At 39.6% G+C, this 19701-nt stretch overlaps 1 non-coding gene across 1 annotated transcript; it reads right to left on the bottom strand.

Moving 5' to 3' along the window:
* Nucleotides 1-302: 302 nt before the first annotated feature.
* On the bottom strand, nucleotides 303-436 carry LOC130045593 (small nucleolar RNA SNORA8). Its single transcript, XR_008795576.1, has one exon. It is a non-coding gene; the product is annotated as a small nucleolar RNA SNORA8 (small nucleolar RNA).
* Between the last annotated feature and the right edge of the window lie 19265 nt (nucleotides 437-19701).

The following is a 19701-nucleotide window of genomic DNA, read 5'->3' as shown; positions in this document are numbered from 1 at the left end:
CTCCAGGGTGGCCCTATATACCACTGGCCAGTCTGTTCAATCCCTATATTGTCATCCCAATAGATTGAGGTCCCACTGCTCTGGTCTTCACAAGGCCACAGTTTCCCAGCCTTGGGCCCCAAGGTGCCAGCTACCAGCAAGATGCAGGGAAGGAGGCCAGGGCCCAGGGCCCATGGTCACTTCAGCCCCATTTTCCAGGGTCACATGGACTGAGGTGCATCTCCATATTAGGTACCCTGGAAATAGAACACAATTGCTCCCTCTTCATCAGTGCTGTGCCAAACCCAAATCTTTCGGTGTGGAAATGTCTCAGTAAAAATACCAGGCTTAGCAGCATGAAGCCAAGGAACCAAGGATGCCAGACACTGGATTTCTGTTGCACTGTTCTTGAGCATCCAGCAGGATGCGCTGCTGTGTGTAGATACCATGCAGTGCACTTATTATTTTTTTTAAATGACTCTCGTGATTATGTTTCAGTCATATGATAATCGAGTACCCATTCCTTCAATAGTGACCATTCTCTACCACCAATATTCCCAGTATCCCTTGAAGCCACCCCTGCCCTATATTGCCAACCCAAGAGGTTGAGGTTCCTCCCTTCCCCCGACCTCGCCCCTGCCCCTTTGGCAGGCACATTCCCTCTTACTCTCTTTCTCCTTTTGGATGTTATGGTTTCCAATACAGGTACTCAGAGACCATCATGTTTGGTCCATAGTCTGCTTTCAACACGCATCTCCCATCCCGAGTGAGCACTCCAACCATCATTTACTTAGTGGTCCCTTGTCTATCCAGCTGCCTTTTCCCTCAACATATGAGGCGGGCTTCCAAGCCGTGGAGCCATCCTTCTGGTCCTTATCTCTGCTGTCCTTAGGTGTTAGTCTCCTATTATGTCACTTTATATTCCACAAATGAGTGCAGTCATTCCATCTCTGTCTCTTAAATGATTCTTGCTTAAAAAATGCCTGAGGTTCTATGACAACAGAAATTAAAGATATATTATACTCTATTTAAAACTGGAGTATAATATGACAACAGAAATTAAAGATATATTATACTCTATTTAAAACTGGAGTATAATTTTTATTACTTTAATCACAGTCACGGTCACGGTCCTCCCATTGTTCATCGATTTGCTCGAGTGGGCCCAGTAATGTCTCCATTGTGATACTTGTTACTGTGTTTGGCATATCACGGGGAGCTTGCCAGGCTTTGCCATGCGGGCGAAATTACTCTCGGTAGCTTGCCAGGCTCTCCGAGAGGGGCAGAGGAATCGAACTCAGGTCAGCCATATTGGCTGCGTGCAAGGCAAACGCCCTACTGCTGTGCTATCGCTCCAGTCCATTACTTTAATATAGAGAAAAATATAAGAATTAACCAAAATTAAATGAAAATGAGTATTTGATATAATGTAATAGAATGACTTAAATATAATTTATAAATGAATTACACATATACTAGAGGTTCCCTGTCACAAACTTTTTTTGAAAGGTGTGTGGTCAAAAAAGATAATAAAATGTAGTAAGAGCCCTAGATTAATCTATGACTATGTAGGATATAGTAAAGCTAATGCTATAAATTGGGTCAGCAAGTCTGTGTTCCACCTATTTTTAACTTTAAGTCATCTAATTGCTTATGTGTATTCAATCATTATCCAAAAAAGAAAGGACCAAGCAGTTCAATAAGAGGATATTTAATTTAGGGGAACTAAGAGTAAAGGTATTGGAAGGGCTAAAAAGTTTAAGACGAAAATTCCAAGAACTAGTGTTAAGAGAGACCAGGATACAGTGACAGAAAGGACATAGAAGGAGGAGTGAGCATTGTGAGTACAGGAGTAATTAAGAAGTGGGTCACCATGGCAGAAAGTTTACTATAAAGGAGGGGGTCGACATGAGGTGTGACTTCTCCCTCACTGCCCTCTAGAGATTTTTTTCAATACCTAAAGTTGACTAAGGCTACCCACAAGTCCCTGGTTGAGGAACCTGGGAAGCTTAATTCATTTTCCTCCCTACAAAAACGTCTAACTAGGTAAGGGCAAGGAATAATTACATGGCATCCTTCTCTTGAAGAGCAGAGTGACACCTTCACAAGACTACTGTAAAAATGAAATAAGATTAAATAAATATCACTGTATTACTGTCATCCCATTGTTCATTGATTTACTCAAGTGGGCGCCAGTAACATCTCCATTTGTCCCAGCCCTGAGATTTTAGCAGCCTCTCCTTACTCATCTTTCCCAATGATTGGAGGCTCTTTCAAGGGCCAAGGGAATGAGACCTGCTAGTGTTACTGGTTTTGGCCTATTGAGTGCGCCACGGGGAGCTTGCCTGGCTCTGCCCATGCAGGCAGAATACTCTCGGTATATCTGCCTCCGAGGGGCAGATATATATATATATATATATATATATATATATATATATATATATATATTTCCCTCTATGATTTGTTGCCTACTGTCTGAACCCCATCAAACATGGTGTGGTAATTACAGAAAATGGGTAGGAAGTGTCTTATGATGTGTCCGGAAGTCGGCCTGGAGTGTGGCAGCAGTTGGGTAGTGAAGGTCAGCATCCAGGGCTGGATCCCTTGAGGTGGGGAGGGGAGGGCTCTCACCCGCCCTCCTCTAGGATACCCCAACTGAAAAATGCCTGGGACGGAGTCCCTACCAAATGAACTAGCCCTGAAAATCGATGGCGCTGGAGCGTCGGGCCCATACCTGGCCATTGCTGGCAGTCGGTGAGAGGGGGTTCGGAGGGCCTTGAGTACAGGGCTTGCCCCAGAAAAAAACCCCGAGGACACAAAGCCACCAGGAATAGGAGGGTCCCTGTGGTGAGCCTTGAAGCCTAGGGTGCTGGCCTGGGTGGAGCCACCACAGATGCAGATCTTGGTGGTAGAAGCAAATAGTCAAACAAGAACTTTGAAGGCCTAAGTGGAGAAGGGTTCCATGTGAACAGCAGTTGAACATGGATCAGTTGGTCCTGAGAAATGGGCAAGAGCCGTTCCGAAGGCGAGCAGTTTTATCTGGTAAAGCAAAAGATTAGAGAGAGGTCTTGGGGCTGAAACATTAAATAAATCAGGTATTGAAAATCCCTTAGCACAGTCAGGAACTCAATAAGTCTTACCTAATAAATTGCAGTTGAAGTTTAGAAATACTCTGCGTATTTAAAATGAAATTTTTAGGATCACCAAGCTATCATCTAGATGATCTAGATTAGATGATCTCCAACTTCTGCCTTATACTCAAATATATTAGAGCATGTTTCCCAAAGTTATCTTGTGCTTACAGTGTTTTCAATGTACTTTTCCTTTTATCGCCTCATCTAATCAGTACCACACACTTATAAAGTGGGGAACCCAAGGACTTGGAATAGGTGCCTTGTCTAAATTTCACAAAATTCAGTGGTAGAACTAGTGCTAGACTTCAAGCATCCTGATGTCACCTCTTCACGTGTTCCAGGGGTTTGGAACATAGTTGTAGAGGTTGAGGAGAGTAAACCACTTTCTAATGGTTTCTGCCATATTTAGCTGGTGTGTGATTACACGAATAGTTTCTCTAAGCATCAGGTAATGACTTGAACAGTTTCACTCTTAGAATATCAAGCCCTCAAATATTTAGCAATGACAGTGGCATCAAGATTATCCGCTTTGTCACTGGTGCTCAATGTAGTTTCTAGAAGAAATAGTATAGCATACAGAAGGCCATTATTGATTTTGCTGATGATAATGACAGTTACTCTATAAAAATGTTTTATTATTGCTTTTTATTTTTTAAGGGCATATTTCATTTTAAAATTGTTTTACATGGCCCTTTTTTATAAATAAAAGATAAGAGAGGACTTATTTATATATACATAGAGGTATTTTTTTTTAGTTTTTTTTTTTTGTTTGTTTTTAGGGTCACACCTGGTGGTGCTCAGGGCTTACTCTTGCAAGGTAAGTATATCACTCCAGTCTCCTTTATGGCTAACATGTATAGTTGAGAAAACTAACATTAAAAGACCATACTGTATTTTATCAATTATATCAAATTTAGAATAATTGTAATTAATTGAATTCATGGCCAACCCAGTAAAAGGAAATTTTTTATTTATTAGTAAATAATGTAAATTCTGAAATGAAAATCACCTCCTTGGCTTATTAATTGTCTCCAGAATTGATGTTAATGATTATAATCATTATAAAGCATGATCAAAACATTTAGTCTTGTGCAACAGATGTCATGAACAAGATCAGATTGAAGCATTCCTGGTAAGTTAAAATTTTACTCACCAGAACTTACCGAAGTTGAACTATTGAGCTCTAACATATACCCTTGAGCTTTCCTCCTTTCCAGAATACTTCTTTAGGAGACATAAGCTATGTTTGTAGCAGTAGATTAAAAAAATATATTCTTTCACATATGGTGATGCTACATGCAATTTCTATTATTTATATATTATGCATACCATACAATAAGAATTCCTTGCATACATTAGACATATTCACATCTAATTATTATGACTGATTATTAACACTTTAATGCAAATGCAAAAGTAATAACATCTTCGTATTCTTTATCTCATTCTATAAAATGTATCCAATAATACTTTAATTTACTTTTTCTTCTGTTTTCTTTTATTCTTTTTTCCCTAACTCTGGACTTATTTGTAATGTGTAGCAGCTGTTTCTCATGTGGATCTGGTTTGTATTTTATTTTATTTTTTATTTCTTATTGTTCTGATGGACTGAACATTAGATGTTCAGGAATTCTCCATCAAATTGGGGGAGGGGGTTTGAGTGCTAAGTTCCTGATATAAGCAAGATCCTAATTTCATTTACTAAATCCTGAGTAGGGATTGGAAACTGAGAAGAAGCTGAATCTACGAATGGTTTCTCTCATCTGGCCCAGGACCTATATTTTAAATACAATTTCCTGGTAACTTGTTTTAGAGACCTCCTTTAGCATAAAACTCTAAAGATGCTCTATGTAAGGGGCAGAAGGAGTATGGAGAGAAGGAAAGAGATAAGAGATACTGCCTGAAGCTTTTCAAAGTATTCCCTGAGGATCCTTTGAATTTCTGTAGTTTCTGTTGTAATGACCCCCTTTTCATTTCTGATTCGGTTTATTAGGGTTTTCTCTCTCCCTTTCTTTGTGAGTTTTGCTAGGGGCTTATCGATCTTGTTAATTTTCTCAAAGAACCAGCTCTTGGTTTCATTGATCTTTTGGATTGTTTTTTTGGGTCTCCATCTCGTTAATCTCTGCTCTGAGTTTTATTATTTCCTTCCTCCTGTTAGGGTTGTGCTCCTTTTGTTGGTCCTTCTCCAAGTTCTTAAGCTGTGAGGTTAGTTTATTTATGTGGGCTCGCTCCTCCTTTCTGAGGAATGCCTGTAGAGCTATAAACTTTCCTCTTAAGACCGCTTTTGCTGTGTCCCATAAGTTTTGGTAACTCGTGTCCTCATTTTCATTCGTTTCTAGGAATCTTTTGATTTCCTCTTTAATTTCCTGTCTAAGCCACTCGTTGTTTAATAGCACACTGTTTAATTTCCAGGTGTTTGATTTAGTTTTCTGTTTTTGTGTGTGATTTACTTTTAATTTCAGCGCATTACGGTCTGAGAAGATTGTTGATATAATCTCTATCTTCTTAATTTTATGGAGGCATGTTTTGTGGCTCAGCATGTGGTCTATCTTGGAGAACGTTCCATGTACGCTTGAGAAGAATGTGTATTCAGCTTTTTGTGGATGAAGTGTCCTGTATATATCTACTAAGTCCCTTTCTTCCATTGTTTCCCTCAGATGAAGTATGTCCTTGCTAAGCTTGAGTCTGGTTGATCTATCAAGAGGTGACAAAGCGGTGTTGAAGTCTCCCACTAGTATTGTGTTGCTATCGATGTCTTTTTCCAAATCTATGAGTAGTTGTTTTAATACTATGCTGGTCTCTCATTAGGTGCATAGCTTTATGCCACGGAACATCAAAACCTCGAGGAAATGGATAAATTCCTAGACTCCTACAGACTCGCAAGGCTGAACCAAGAAGACCTGGAATACCTGAACAGACCTAACACCATCAAGGAAATTGAAATGGTAATAAAAAGTCTCCCCAAGCACAAAAGCCCTGGCCTGGATGGATTCACCAGTGAATTCTTCCAAATCTTTAAAGAAGACATACTCCCAATCCTCTTTAAGCTTTTCCACGAAATTGAAATATCAAATACACTTCCGAACAGTTTCTACGAAGCAAATATCACACTGATACCAAAAGCAGACAGAGATAACACAAAGAAAGAGAACTACAGGCCAATATCCCTGTTGAACACAGATGCAAAGATCCTCAACAAACTACTAGCAAATAGAATCCAACTACTCATCAAAAAGATCATACACCATGACCAAGTAGGATTCATCCCAGGGATGCAAGGATGGTTTAACATTCGGAAATCAATCAACATAATCCATCATATCAACAAAAGAAAAGATAAAAAGCATATGATCATATCAATAGATGCAGATAAAGCATTTGACAAGATCCAGCACCCCTTTATGATGAAAACCCTAGCCAAAATGGATATATAGGGGACTTTCCTCAACATAGTTAAAGCCATCTACCACAAACCTACAGCAAGCATCATCCTCAATGGGGAAAAACTGAGAGCCTTCCCTCTAAGATCAGGGACGAGACAAGGATGCCCACTCTCTCCACTGCTGTTCAATATAGTACTGGAAGTACTTGCAATAGCATTTAGGCAAGAAAAAGATATTAAGGGCATTCAGGTAGGAAAGGAAGAAATCAAGCTCTCACTATTCGCAGATGATATGATACTATACTTAGAGAACCCAATAACCTCCACCAAAAAACTCCTAGAAACAATAGACTTGTATAGTAAAGTTGCAGGCTATAAAATCAATACCCAAAAGTCCATGGCTTTTCTATATGCAATCAGTGAGAGAGAGGAAAGCTATATGAAAAAATCAATCCTGTTCACAATTGTGCCCCAGAAAATCAAGTACCTAGGAATCAGCTTAACTAAGGAAGTAAAGGACCTGTACAAAGAAAACTACAAAATGCTACTTCAGGAAATAAAAGAGGACATGAGGAAATGGAAAGACATCCCCTGCTCATGGGTTGGGAGACTTAACATTGTCAAAATGGCAATACTACCGAAAGCACTGTAAAAATTCAATGCAATTCCAATAAGGATACCCATGACATTCTTCAAAGAAATGGAGCAAACACTCCTGAAATTTATATGGAACAATAAGCCCCCACAAATAGCTAAAGCAATTCTTGGGAAAAAGAAAATGGGAGGAATCAACCTCCCTAACTTCAAACTTTACTACAAAGCGATAATAATCAAAACAGAATGATACTGGAACAAAGGCAGAACTTCAGACCTATGGAACAGAATTGAATACACTGACATCTCCCCTCAATCATATGATCATCTAATCTTTGATAAAGGTGCAAGAAATGTGAAGTGGAATAAGCAAAGCCTCTTTAACAAATTGTGCTGGCATCACTGGACGGCTACATGCAAAAAAATGGGCTCAGAACTCTGCCTAACACCATGTACAAAGGTAAGATCAAAATGGATTAAAGACCTCAACATCACACCAGAAACCATAAGGTACATTGAAGACAAAGTTGGCAAAACCCTCCATGACATTGAAGCTAATGGTATTTTCAACGATGACACGCCACTGGCTGAGCAAGTGAAAACAGAGATAGATAAATGGAACTATCTTAAACTAAGAAGCTTCTGTACCTCCAAAGAAACAGTGACCAAAATACAAAGACAGTCTGCAGAATGGGAAAGAATATTCGCCGAATACACATCTGACAAAGTGTTGATATCAAGGATACACAAAGGACTGGTTGAACTTCACAAGAAGAAAACATCCAACCCCACCAAAAAATGGGGCAATGAAATGAACAGAAACTTTCTCAAAGAAGAAATCCAAATGGCAAAAAACACATGAGAAAATGCTCTACATCATTAATCATCAGGGAGATGCAGATCAAAACCACAATGAGATACCATTTCACACCTCAGAGACTGGCCCACAATCAAAAGAACAAAAGCAACCGTTGCTGGCGCGGATGTGGCGAGAAAGGGACACTCCTTCACTGTTGGTGGGAATGCCGACTGGTTCAGCCCTTTTGGAAAACAGTATGGACGTTCCTCAAAAATTTAGAAATTGAGCTCCCATTTGACCCAGCGATACCACTCCTGGGAATATATCCCAGAGAGGCAAAAATGTGTAGCCGAAGTGACATCTGCACTTGTTTGTTCATTGCAGCACTCTTTACAGTAGCCAGAAACTGGAAGAGACCTGAGTGCCCAAGAACAGATGACTGGTTAAAGAAACTTTGGTACATCTACACAATGGAGTACTATGTAGCTCTTAGAAAAGATGAAGTCATGAACTTTACATACAAGTGGTACAATATGGAAAGTATCATGCTAAGCGAAATGAGTCAGAAAGAGAGGGACAGACATAGAAAGATTGCATTCATCTGGGGGATATCAAATAACCAGATATGAGATTAATACCCAAGAATAGCTGAGATCAACACCAGGAGGATTACTCCATAGCTTAGAGGCCAGCCGGGTATTCTAGGGGAAAGGACAGTTCAGATAGAAAAGGGAGCACCAAATGGAGGGTGTTTGGAGGATCCTCCCAGGAGGGGAGATGCAGGTTGAAAGTAGACTGGACTGAACATGTTTGCCACTCAATGCCTCTTTTGCTGATCACAACACCCAAAAGGAGAGAGAGAACAAAAGGGAATGCCACAGTGAAATGCCACAGTGGCGGGGGGGGGGGGGGGGGATGGGGGGAGGGATATTATCCTAGTGGTGGAAAATGGGCACTGGTGGAGGGATGGGTATTTGATCATGGTATGACCGAAATCCAAGCACAAAAATTTGTAAATCTACAACTGTACCTCATGGTGTTTCACTAATAAAAAATTAAAAAAAAAAGAGATACTGCCTGGCAGGCAAAGAAGACTTAGAAATTATATCTGCTTCTGAAAACTTATTGTTAGTAAATATTACAAGAATTATAACCCAAAATCACATAAAAATGGGGGAAAGTACACATTTATCAAAAGAAAAGGGAATAATGACCTATTAAATCTAGCCTTAGAAGCTGCAGTCTTTTCATTGTCCATCTTGCCAGTTGTATAAACACAAGACAGCAGCAGCTCTATCTCTCCTGCTGCCTGTGTTCAGTAGTCTCAGGGTGTTTTCCCCACTCTGGGGTGGTCAATGGTGATGGGCAGGTGAAGGAACGAGGGCCAGGCTGGTTGGTGTCAGTTGCAGTTTATTCCATTCCCATCTCCATTCTTCTCTGATTCTTCTCCTGCTTCTTCCTCCCCCATGCTACTTTATTCTCCTCCTAAATCCCTCTTCTTTCTCCTTCTGGCTCTGGAATCGGGATCTTGATCCCCACCCCCTCCCAGTCCATTCTTATTACCTAGTTAAATTCCCCCACATTAGGGGTTGGGGCTTACACATAGGTGTGGTCACGATCAATAGGGGTAAAGTTCTTTCCCTCAGGGAAAGACACTTCTAGGACAGATTCTCATTTAGCAGGTTGACCCACCCTACAACGTAATCTGATGGGTGTGTTTCTCCTCTCATTGTTCAACAAACATATAAGCATTCATAATATTAATAATTTTGTATGGACACAGTAAGAAATACATTAAGCTTATAGAATTGCTCTCCTGGGGTCATCTCGATCTCAGACTACAGTTCTCAGGCCAGATAGACTTTTCTATTCCTAGCAGGATTCTAGTCTCGTCGTTACTTTTGGATCATGACAGCATCTGTCCATGATCAAGCTCTTAACTTAGTTAAGAATTGTGGCACTTTGGCCTGGCCTATTTCGATGCCAAAGTAGCTCACAGCTTGCCCGGGGTCCATTCAGTCCCTCGTTGGGACCCTGCTTTTGGGGTACTAGGAACCAAGGGCAACTAAGGTTTAAGTCGAGAAAGCAGATGCCCAGGAGTGAATAATATTTGAAGCCAATTAAATCCCAAGTTACAAAAGCATAATATTAACTGTCTTCCTGTTTCTATACAAAAAGGACATTGCTTTAAAGTAAACTATTCAAAAGATATAAGGAGAGGAGAAAGGCAATATTAATTTACAATACAAGTTCAGTGTCCTAGAAGGATTTGACCTTACAAATTAACAAAGTCTGATTAGGGGGGAAAGCTGATTAACCGGTTGGGGAAGAGAGCATAGGAAAGAGTTTACAGATAAACACAATGGAATGGAAGTGACTCAGGGGCACTGTAATAAATCTGAGTTCTTTGTGGCAAGGGAGAAAGGACAAAGCAATGTTATTCTACAGACAGTCTGGTTAAGTTTTTGCCCCATCTTCTTTGTGGGAACAAAACAAGTCATCTTTGTTGTTGTCATTGTCAATGCTATTATTTGTTTTCCTTTATGTTAGAAGCTCCCTAGAGTAGAAAATATTCTCTGAACCAAGAGTCTAGAGAAAAGAAATGCAACTCCCCAATGCCATAATTATGTTAAAAAAGGAGACATATAGAAAATGATCCATATGGATACTGCTGTGGCTATAAAGAACTCTTGTAATGACCAAGACTTTCCATTTTACTATTGAGGTTTTGAGTGATGGAAGTTGGTGAAGCCAAAGGAATCTGTTGATTAAACTGCAGGGTGCTAAAACCATTCTCCTAAATTCCCCTCTTTCCTAATTTTTTTTTTGGGGTCGCACTCAGCGATGCACAGGCATCACTCCTGGCTTTGCACTCAAGAATTATCCCTGGCGGTGCTCAGGTGATCATATGGGATGCTGGGAATCGAACCCAGATCAGCTGCGTGCAAGGCAAACGCCCTACCCACTGTGCTATTGCTCCAGCCCCCGTGAGCTGAAGAATAGGGCTTGGAAACTGAGAAGATGAATCTAGCAATGACCTCTCTGATCTGGCTCAGGAACTATGTTTTAAATATGATTTCCTGGTAACTGCTTTTAGAGACTACCTTTAGGATAAAAATCTAAAATATTTATACACTATCACGGCACGATCTAGTCATTCAGTTCTTGAGGTAGTTGATAGGTAGCTCTGAGGATGGGAGCATTAAGAGAACAGCGAGTATCATTCTCTGTGGGCTACTTCTCCATCCATTGGCTTACACTTGGGTAGAATTTGTCTGAACTTCTCTTTTAGCTTCTTAGGACATGGAGCACGTACTTCTGCAATCTGAATTATCCTCCTCTCTTCTTCAATGAACCACTGCTCTCCTCTCACTAATGATCATTTTTATAACCTTACTTTTTCTTTTATTTATTTTATACTCTGTCTTATTGTTTATTAATTTATTAATTGCTTCCAGACTTCAGCTTCATTGTTATTAACTATTGTGCATTTTAATGGTATTTAGTTCCCTCATTGCTGGTATTTATCGCTTCACTATCAATTCCCTATTCCCAGCTGTTGTTTGGAACAGGCATTCTATATTATTATGTTTCTTCATTGCCTCTTCTCTCTGTCACAGCTGACTGCATTTTTACCTCTCCCCCTATGGACTTGCCTACTGTTCTCTCTCTCTGAATAGCTGCAAATACTTTGTTATACCCTCTTTGATTCACTCCCCTTCCAATGAAATATACCGTAATATTTGATTCTCTTTTCACTAATAGCTTTCTCCATTGCTTTAGGGAGTTTTGTGGTACATTTATTCCCTAGAGCACAACGAGGGTCTCAGTACCCTCTTGTTCTAGCTCATTCAATTTAACTTTCATCACCACCTTCTCATTGTTTCCCAACACTCTCAATCCCCGAATTGCTCTCCACCCAGTCTTTCTGCTTTGGTGTTCACCTGGCTGATTCTCCTCACTTCCACACTTTCTAAACGTATTGATCTTTGGCAAAGTGGCTCATTTAGTTGGGGTTTTACTCTAAATACAGTCTTTTCTTCAAAAAGAACTACATTAAAGGATGGAAAACAATCCTGCAAGCAAACAACTCCCTCAAAAAAAGCTTGGGTGGCCATACTAGTATTCAACAACATAGATTTCAGGTTGAAAAAAAATTAGAAGGGACAGCGAAGGCCATTTTCTATTTATCAAGGGATATGTACAACAGGAAGAAATTACACTTTTAAATGTGTACGCACCCAGTGAGGGACCAGCTAAATACTTAGAACAACTGCTAACAGATTTTAAGGAGGACATTGCTAGCAATACAATAGTAGTTGGAGACTTCAACACCACCTTATCACCTCTGGATAGAGCAACAAGAACAAAACTCAGCAAGGAAACACTGGCTTTGAAGAAAGAAATATAAGAGAGAGGGCTAATAAACCTATACAGGGCTTTACACCCCCCAAAAGAAAGAATACACATTCTTTTCCATTCTTTTCCAGTGCACATGGAACATTTTCCAAAATAGACCATGTGCTGAGTCACAAGACAATAGAATCAGGAAGATAGAAATTGTATCAACTATCTTTTCAGACCACGATGCGCTGAAGATCAAAGCTAATCACACTCAAAAAGAACTACATACACATACATATTTTATTTTAGGAACACATCTTAATATTTGTTTAATGTTTTCTTTGTTTAAGGAAAGAGAATAAGAGATTTCAGCTATATTGTTTCATCTCAGCAAGGATAATACAAACACACCTGAGAGATGCTGTGGCTTTGGTTCCAGACCAGCACAGTATTGCAATAAAATGTAAATCACTTAGTATGTATAAAAGTTATGTTTATGCTATGTTTAACTGCAGTCTGTTAAATGTGCAATAGCATCACTTAAAAAAGGTGTACATATCTCAATTAAATGTGACACAGAGACATGAAATTAACACATACTTCTGGGAAAATGGCTTTGATAGACATGCTTGATACAGGATTTCTCTAAGATTTTAAAAAGTATAACAACTGCAAAACGCCAGTAAGCAAAGTGTAATAAAGATACGATGCATTTCTGTGAGGGAGGAGCTATGATTTTGACATAGATGGGGAAACAGACCAAGGTGATGAAATATTTGTCCTCTCCTATTGGGTGGTGAATGATTGGATTACCAATCAGGTCTGACTCCAGAACTTAAACTCTTCACCACCTTGTTATACCAAGTTTACTGAGCATAGCCACTCTGATACAAAGAAGTCAGCCTCTCCATTTCCTTGGTCCCATCTTTAGAAACTCCTTAATAAAGGAGTTTAACCCTCATTTTCTATAGCTGTTTAGCTAGCATTTTATCTTTTTATTGCACTCTGTTGAGAAAATTCCATCTGTTCTTTTCCCCCCATGGGGAGAGGAACTGTCTGGCAGTAGACAATTGGTGCAGATGTAGGTGGCAGGTGGCTCTGGGAATCTGTAACTGAGCAACAGGAAGTCACAGGACTGGTCATCAGGCAAATCTCTGAGTGACCTTAGGGGAGACAAGAACTTATTCCCAAGGGATGTGGGACTCGGGCTGGGAACTAAAGAAGAAAGTAAGGAAAAAGATAAGCCACTGATGTAGTTACTGGAACTGAGCATACTGGGATTATACATCAATAGCTCAGCAAGTCACAGCTGACCCGAAGTGGAGCTGTCTCTGGCCCAGGGTCAGTGAGACCTTAGAGAATACTGGTAACAGGATGAGAGAAATATATTTGGATCTGAGAGAAGGTCTTAAGAAAGTTGTGTGGTATATGGTAAAAACGCTATCTTGAAACATTTCTTCAAAATACCTCAGTAAAATAAAAATTTATTTTTATTTATGCTTTAAATTTTCAGTTACTGATTCACAATCTACGTCAACCAAAATGTATTATTTTGGGGGTATGCAATAAGCCTTGAGAACATAGGTTTCCTCTAAATTCTGAAATTGGTTAAATAATCAGTGGTGTTTTTTTTTCTTTTCACAACAAACATTTTGTTTCTCAATGAAGTAAGAATCATTTTTCCAGGAGTTGTGAAAATATTCATTGTAAGATTCATGTTTTTTTTTAAATAATAATTTTCTGGTAGCCAAATTCTGGCTGGAGTTAGAAGTTTTAGTCTGTGACCGTATTTCCTGATCCACCTCCCTAAATAAATATATATTTTTTTCTACTATGGTTTTCTCTGACCCTCCCCTTCTCTATGATGTTGGGTCCTGCTTGAAACCCCATTACTATGGTGTTATCCACCTGTCCTACTGCTACAGACTTAGCTGCTAATAGCTGATCTCCCCAACCCCCAACCCACCCCATTCCCATAGAAATAAATGGCCTCCCTCCCTTCCTGTATGAAACCCATCAGTCATTGGTTGACTGGCATGAGTTACAAAAGTCTCAGGAAGGTACAAATTTGTTGTGAAATTCTAGTCCCAGAGCTTCCTATGGAATCTAACTCCTTCAAGCATCTTTTCCTTAGAACTTTCTCTTTATCAAACATGAGCACTCCTACCTTATCTCCAGCTTAGATTCTGCTGCAGACACTTCTTTACCAAAGTAGTAAAGATGAGAGTTTCTCAGGAAACTCCCCAAGGATCTGGATTTGTCTGGGTTGATGCTCAAATCACACACATACTTGAAACCACTGTGATTTGATCAGATGCATCTTTAGGTCCCTTTAGGAGCATTGGTTGAAATTATTTTGCTTTTTATTCCATGAGTTGAGTTATGACTAGCTCTGACAAACTATGATTATGTTACCAACAGAGTAATAATAAGGTGATAAGAATAACAACTGTCGCTATTGAGAAACTAATGTCTGTGTGATTCAGGCAATGTGTTAGGCAATTATCTACAAAATTTCTCTAATTCCTCAAATAACTCTACTTAAGTGAAGTTGGTGTGGATAATCTTTTCCAAAATTATGTCTGCTTGCAAAGTTTGGCATTCAGCAAAGGTTTACATTTTCCTGTTCCATACAATGGGTTAGAGCCCATTGCAAAGGTTCTGTTTATACAGATTATTCCTTTTCTACCAAAAGTTTCAACTGTGAAGACATAGGCAATGATTGAGAGAAAAAATTGCAGAGAATCTGACTTTCTGAAAGAGTGGGAATAGCAAAGTTGAATGCCAGTTGCGCAATCTCATAAAACGCAGACATTTAATCCATTGTGTTTGGGGAATCTCTTTATCACTATAGTCTGATATTAGTCTTCTATATAGTAAATAGTATTGTCTATAATTTACTAAGAAATCTAGACACAAAGAAAATACACAACTTTCCCCCCACAGCAATATTGACAGAACTAATATTTAGATCCAGATACTTCTGCTTCAAAGACCATCTGAAAATTAGTTTGTCAAGTGATTTCAGTTCCCTAGAAAATAAAACCCAGAAAGGCTAAGCACAATAGTCAATGAGCCAGACAAATAAGGTTGGTGATAGACAACATAGGGAGATTTTTGAAAAGGCAGGTGAGAAGGCTCACTGACCCCTCAGTGCAGATTATGCACTGAAGCTACTTTGTGACTTTCTGTAGAAAGGGTAGCCAATATGGAGCAGTGAAGTAATGCTTCTCAAACTCTGCAGTAAATGCCACTCTCTGGTGGATCTTGTTTGAATGCAGATTCCAGTTTGAGAGTGCTGAGCATCCTGAGAACCTGCCTTTTCATATTTCAGGTCAGAAGGCTTTCCATTTTAAGATAAATATCTTCAGTCCTAAGTGCAATTTCCCTAATGATCCTGGTATTTAAATGAATAATCCTATTTATGTTCCAATTACAAAATTTTGATTCCTAGAATGTTGTTCAGAGAAGTATGTGGACACTAGGACATCTGGCTATATGCCTACTTACTGTCCAATATGAATCACTAGCTACATAGATTTTGCAGGTACTGGTCTGCAGGTGATATGATTTTATAGTCATGAGAAGCAGTGGTTTGCTATAGATCAAAATATTTTTCACTTGTTTGACTGTAATCTATGGGGATGGGGTGAAATGGCCAATTGATTATAATGCAGAATATAAAAAGATCAAAGTCTTCCAGCACATAGCAACAGTGCTGTCCGCAGAAAGAGAGCAGGAGCTCACGGGAAAATGTTCATGTAATATATGAGGCATTAAAAATTCTGTTACATTATTCTTGCCACCAAGATTGTAATGAAAATGGGAAACGGCACCAACTTAACCCATTCTCATTACAATCGTTAGATTGTAATCTCATGTTCTCCCCTCAAGAGAATGCTAAATGAGATTTTAAACAAAAGAGAGGACAGAGAAGTATGGAGAATAAAGGAACAAATAGAAATTGGAAAGTTAAAGAAAGTGATGCATGATAGACTTCCCTGTGTTCGTTTGAAGCATTCTCGTTACTTTAGAAACAAGAGCAGAGAACAAGTACATTGCAAAGACCAATTTAAACCTATGTGAAAAATCCATATCACAGCCCAAACAGGAACTGTTTAGAAAGAGAAAGGGAAATGGCAAGCACGTTGAACTCTTACTCATTGATCGCACAGTTCACTCCAGATTAAAAGGAGAAATATGAATCTAGAAAAATAAAATAAAACAAGGAAAAAGACAACAAAGTCTGAAAGAACAAACCTTGTTAGGATTACATTGCCAGCACAGAGTTGCATTTTGAGCTCTCTTCATTTTTGCTGCCGTTGGCAAGTGAGCATGCTTAAATCATACACATATGTTTGCTTCTTTTGCTTTTGTGTTACCCAAACCAAGGCTCTCTGACAGTATTATATCAACAGGTATAGTATCTATGAGAAAATGCCATGAAGGACACATCTTTAGGATCTATGAAATAACTTTATTAATTGACCACACTAGTGAATTATTCAAAGAAAATAATATGCACCTATCAGCTCTACATTTATTGAACACTTACTAAGTGCACAATATAGTGGTTACTATGGGTGAGTTTCAGTCAATTTATTTAATCCTTAGGAAAAAACAATATTTACTAACACACTATGGTGGGCCAGATGTCAAAGATGGAAAGAGTGATGAATAAGAGAGATGGGATTCTAATTTTGTCTAGTTGATGGCTATGGCCCAGAAGTTTCATAAAGAAATGTGTGAATAAATGCATTGCTTCAAGTTGTTATAAGAAATAGAAACATAAGCAAGAGGAAAAAGGGCATAGTTTAAATTAGAATGGATGGAAAGTAAAAGTCTCGCTAAGGAAGTGGAATTTAAGGAGAATTTGAAACAAGTCAAGTATAAAATGGGTACAAGTGTGTTAGCAGTAGAGAAGAGACCAATCACCTTTACTGGTGGAAAATGACTAATCAGTACCTTCTAAAGAAGGTAGTGATGATGAACTATGATGCTCTGTATCATATAAGTAGGGGAAAATCCCATTTTAGGTGTTTCAAAGCTGATAGAATGAGAAGCACTTTTCAAAACTTAGAAGCACTGGAAATCCATCTAGAAAAGTAGGTTTCACCCTCAGATGAGCTGCAGTCATTTGCACAACTGGGTGGAGGTGAGGGGGGGGGGGCAACAGGAAGAATTTTTTTCCAGCATTCAGAATAAAGATGTTCAGGGGCTGATAAGGCCACTGAAGGAGATATATCTGTGTGGGACCTGAAGCGGGAGGGACAGGCAGGTCACTGCTGTCAATGCATTAGAAAGGATAGAAATTGGAGGGAAAGAGGAACATCTTTCACTTCTCTTTTCCTTTTTCACTTCAGCAATTACCTCTCATTCATGGAAGGACCTTGGAAGTGGGGTACATGCAGTGCCTAGAGGAAAGGACCATTGGGGAATATGAGAAAAAAGGGCCCAAATAGGAATCAGTATACAATATGTATAAACCAGTGACACCTGCTATAATGATAATTAAGCTGGTGAAAAGGAGTGGCGTGTGTGTGTGTGTGTGTGTGTGTGTGTGTGTGTGTGTGTAGAATAGTCACTCAGTGGATAATATATAAGGAAAGGAACTGAGGGGATGAGGTGGGAAGGGAATGGGAGGTCATGGTCCTCCCGTTATTCATCGATTTGCTAGAGCGGGCCCAGTAACGTCTCCATCATGAGACTTGTTGTTACTATATTTGCGGTGTTTGGCATATTGAATACCTCATGGGTAGCTTGCCAGGCTTTGCCGTGCGGCCAAGATACTCTCGGTAGTTTGCTGGGCTCTCCAAGAGGGGCTGAGGAATCGAACCTGGCTTGGCTGGGCTAGCTGCATGCATGGCAAACACCCTACCGCTGTGCTATCGCTCCAGCCCAGGAAAGCTAATAAATCAGAAAAAATCAGGAGAGAGTGGGGCTTGGGGATTTTGTAACCCTGGTAGATTTTTTTCTAATTGTTTTGGGGGCCACACCTAGTGGTGGTCAGGGACTGCATCAAGCTCTGTACTGGGAAACTGTGTGGTGTGAGGGATCAAACCTGGGCCGCAAATGCAAAGCATGTGTTTGACTCATTTAATTATCTCTCCAGCCTCAGAATTTTGTTCTTTAATAAATGAAATGGGAAACTACTGCACACTTTTGAGCTGAAGACTAACCCGGCCTGATTCAAGTATTTAAAGGATCCACTTGATGCCTATACAGGGAACAGGAATGGGGAAAGAGGAAGAGCAACTTGGATCAGTGGTGTGCTGATAAATGCTTAAGAACAAGCTCTCCAGGGCCATAAAATTGTACAATGAATAGACATTTGCCTTACATGAGCAGATCCGTGTTGGATCTCCAGCACTGCAAATGGTCCCTTGAACCCCACCAGTAGTGATCCCTGGACATAGAGCCAGGGAGTAACCCTTGAGTAAGCAGGGTGTTCCTTAAACTGAACAGACAGGTCCTTCAAAGGTAAAAAGGCAGTAAATCATGAAGCTTTGTCTAATTATAAGTTTTAAGAAGTATAAAGAAAGATAAGGGAGCTGGAGAACAGCAGTACAGCAGGCAGAGCACTTGCCTTGAACGTGGTTGACTAGCTATGGTTTGATCCCTGGCACCCCACACAGTCTCCTGAGCACTGCCAAAGTGATCCTTGAGTAAAGAGAACATAGCAAGCATTGAGCATTACCAGTTGAAACTCAATAACAAAAACTACAACAAAAAAGAAAATAATCAGGTTATAAGAGAAAATCAGAATGGCAGTATATAAGGCTAGGTGGGTGGAAAAGAACTCTCTGTGACTTGATATTTTTGAGGAGACCTAAGCTAGTCAGACAGACATCACAGATCATTCAGTATTTCCCTGAGTTACAGCAAGCCCACCTGCTAACAAAAAGAGTTGATGGAGAAAATTTACTTAAACAAACACTAAGAAAAATATATTCTTCTTTTTCAGTTAACATATCCCGGTGTTAATCAAGTTCTTGGAGGATATATCTTTGTATTCAAAGTGATCCCACCCTACTGCAGTTGAACACTTTTCTTTAATTATGAGCACAGAAAATTGAGTAGTTCACTAAGCTCCAAATTTGGTCTCATTAAGTTTTCCTCCTGCCCGTGGGCTAATATGGGTGTAGCCAAACAACTGCCCTTGCTGTGTTAGTCCTGATGATTGAGCCCTTATTCTCAGGAAGTTAGGGTGAATATTGACAAGTTTGAATGATGTCCTGAGTCACCTGAGTGGTTGCACCAGCCTGTTCTGATTACTTATTGCCTCTGGATACCAGCACTAAATAAGATGCAGAATGAGCCACAAAGGGACATGCCCTGAGGGTTTTACAATTCCCACTGTCGAAGCCTAAGGATTCCTGAAGCAAGTGGAAGGAAATGAGAAGAAAAAGCAGCTGAAACAGTTCATTGAACCTCTTCTGAGTTTGTAGGTTGCGTTCTTTTGACAGCTT

The sequence above is a fragment of the Sorex fumeus genome, unplaced genomic scaffold (assembly GCF_029834395.1).
Source record: "Sorex fumeus unplaced genomic scaffold, SorFum_2.1 ptg000128l, whole genome shotgun sequence".
In the NCBI taxonomy this organism is placed as follows: domain Eukaryota; kingdom Metazoa; phylum Chordata; class Mammalia; order Eulipotyphla; family Soricidae; genus Sorex; species Sorex fumeus.
The sequence above is the reverse complement of the archived record's forward strand: the minus strand, read 5'-3'. Positions and strand labels throughout refer to the sequence as shown.